Source organism: Oncorhynchus masou, unplaced genomic scaffold (genome assembly GCF_036934945.1).
Source record: "Oncorhynchus masou masou isolate Uvic2021 unplaced genomic scaffold, UVic_Omas_1.1 unplaced_scaffold_5225, whole genome shotgun sequence".
Lineage (NCBI taxonomy): Eukaryota > Metazoa > Chordata > Actinopteri > Salmoniformes > Salmonidae > Oncorhynchus > Oncorhynchus masou.
In genome coordinates, this window is record NW_027011633.1 from 20,001 (window position 1) to 23,044 (window position 3,044).

Below are 3,044 nucleotides of genomic sequence, written 5' to 3' on the forward strand. Positions count from 1 at the left end.
GTTCCCCCAGTTCCCCCAGGTCTCCCAGTTCCCCCAGTTCCCCCAGGTCTCCCAGTTCCCCCAGTTCTCCCAGTTCTCCCAGTTCTCCCAGTTCCCCCAGTTCCCCCAGTTCTCCCAGTTCCCCCAGGTCTCCCAGTTCCCCCAGTTCCCCCAGTTCTCCCAGTTCCCCCAGTTCCCCCAGTTCTCCCAGTTCTCCCAGTTCCCCCAGTTCCCCCAGGTCTCCCAGTTCCCCCAGTTCTCCCTGGTCTCCCAGTTCCCCCAGTTCTCCCAGTTCTCCCAGTTCCCCCAGGTCTCCCAGTTCCCCCAGTTCTCCCTGGTCTCCCAGTTCCCCCAGTTCTCCCAGTTCCCCCAGTTCTCCCTGGTCTCCCAGTTCCCCCAGGTCTCCCAGGTCTCCCAGTTCTCCCAGTTCCCCCAGTTCCCCAGTTCTCCCAGTTCCCCCAGTTCCCCCAGTTCTCCCAGTTCCCCAGTTCCCCCAGTTCCCCCAGTTCTCCCAGTTCCCCCAGTTCTCCCAGTTCCCCCAGTTCCCCCAGTTCTCCCAGTTCCCCCAGTTCTCCCAGTTCTCCCAGTTCCCCCAGTTCTCCCAGTTCCCCCAGTTCCCCAGGTCTCCCAGGTCTCCCAGTTCCCCCAGTTCCCCCAGGTCTCCCAGTTCCCCCAGTTCTCCCAGTTCTCCCAGTTCCCCCAGTTCCCCCAGGTCTCCCAGTTCCCCCAGTTCTCCCAGTTCCCCCATTTCTACCAGTTCCCCCAGGTCTCCCAGTTCCCCCAGTTCTCCCAGTTCTCCCAGTTCTCCCAGTTCCCCCAGTTCTCCCAGTTCCCCCAGTTCTCCCAGTTCTCCCAGTTCCCCCAGGTCTCCCAGGTCTCCCAGTTCCCCCAGTTCTCCCAGTTCCCCCAGGTCTCCCAGTTCTCCCAGGTCTCCCAGTTCCCCCAGTTCCCCCAGTTCTCCCTGGTCTCCCAGTTCCCCCAGTTCTCCCAGTTCTCCCAGTTCCCCCAGTTCCCCCAGTTCCACCCAGGTCTCCCAGTTCCCCCAGTTCTCCCTGGTCTCCCAGTTCCCCCAGTTCTCCCAGTTCCCCCAGTTCTCCCTGGTCTCCCAGTTCTCCCAGTTCTCCCAGTTCCCCCAGGTCTCCCAGGTCTCCCAGTTCCCCAAGTTCTCCCTGGTCTCCCAGTTCCCCCAGTTCTCCCAGTTCCCCCAGTTCTCCCTGGTCTCCCAGTTCTCCCAGTTCCCCCAGTTCCCCCAGTTCTCCCAGTTCTCCCAGTTCCCCCAGTTCTCCCAGTTCTCCCAGTTCCCCCAGTTCCCCCAGGTCTCCCAGTTCCCCCAGTTCTCCCTGGTCTCCCAGTTCCCCCAGTTCTCCCAGTTCTCCCAGTTCTCCCAGTTCCCCCAGTTCCCCCAGTTCCCCCAGGTCTCCCAGTTCCCCCAGTTCTCCCAGTTCTCCCAGTTCCCCCAGTTCTCCCAGTTCCCCGTGTCTCCCAGTTCCCCCAGTTCTCCCAGTTCTCCCAGTTCTCCCAGTTCCCCCAGTTCCCCCAGTTCTCCCAGTTCCCCCAGGTCTCCCAGTTCCCCAGTTCTCCCTGGTCTCCCAGTTCTCCCAGTTCTCCCAGTTCCCCCAGGTCTCCCAGGTCTCCCAGTTCCCCCAGTTCTCCCAGTTACCCCAGTTCCCCCAGGTCTCCCAGTTCCCCCAGTTCTCCCTGGTCTCCCAGTTCCCCCAGTTCTCCCAGTTCTCCCAGTTCTCCCAGTTCCCCCAGGTCTCCCAGTTCCCCTGTCCTCCCTGGTCTCCCAGTTCTCCCTGGTCTCCCAGTTCCCCCAGTTCTCCCTGGTCTCCCAGTTCTCCCAGTTCTCCCAGTTCCCCCAGGTCTCCCAGTTCCCCCAGTTCTCCCTGGTCTCCCAGTTCCCCCAGTTCTCCCAGTTCCCCCAGTTCTCCCTGGTCTCCCAGTTCTCCCAGTTCTCCCAGTTCTCCCAGTTCCCCCAGGTCTCCCAGGTCTCCCAGTTCCCCCAGTTCTCCCAGTTCCCCCAGTTCCCCCAGTTCTCCCAGTTCTCCCAGGTCTCCCAGTTCCCCCAGTTCTCCCAGTTCTCCCAGTTCTCCCAGTTCTCCCAGTTCCCCCAGTTCTCCCAGTTCTCCCAGTTCTCCCAGGTCTCCCAGTTCTCCCAGGTCTCCCAGTTCCCCCAGTTCTCCCTGGTCTCCCAGTTCCCCCAGTTCTCCCAGTTCTCCCAGTTCTCCCAGTTCCCCCAGTTCCCCCAGGTCTCCCAGTTCGCCCAGTTCTCCCTGGTCTCCCAGTTCCCCCAGTTCTCCCAGTTCCCCCAGTTCTCCCTGGTCTCCCAGTTCTCCCAGTTCTCCCAGTTCCCCCAGTTCTTCCAGTTCCCCCAGTTCTCCCTGGTCTCCCAGTTCCCCCAGTTCTCCCAGTTCTCCCAGGTCTCCCAGTTCTCCCAGTTCCCCCAGTTCCCCCAGGTCTCCCAGGTCTCCCAGTTCTCCCAGTTCTCCCAGTTCCCCCAGTTCTCCCAGTTCCCCCAGTTCCCCCAGTTCTCCCAGTTCCCCCAGTTCCCCCAGTTCTCCCCAGTTCCCCCAGTTCTCCCAGTTCCCCCAGTTCTCCCAGTTCCCCCAGTTCTCCCAGTTCCCCCAGGTCTCCCAGTTCCCCCAGTTCCCCCAGTTCCCCCAGTTCTCCCTGGTCTCCCAGTTCTCCCAGTTCCCCCAGTTCCCCCAGTTCTCCCAGTTCTCCCAGTTCCCCCAGTTCTCCCAGTTCTCCCAGTTCCCCAGTTCTCCCAGTTCTCCCAGTTCTCCCAGGTCTCCCAGTTCCCCCAGTTCTCCCAGTTCTCCCAGTTCTCCCAGTTCTCCCTGGTCTCCCAGTTCTCCCAGTTCTCCCAGGTCTCCCAGTTCTCCCAAGTCTCCCAGTTCTCCCAGTTCTCCCAGTTCTCCCAGTTCCCCCAGGTCCCCCAGTTCTCCCTGGTAGAACTATGTCCTTATAGAGGATACTATATAATGTCATCATAGAGCTGATCTACAACAGACAGGTAGAGCGATGTCCTTATAGAGGATACTATATAATGTCATCATAGAGCT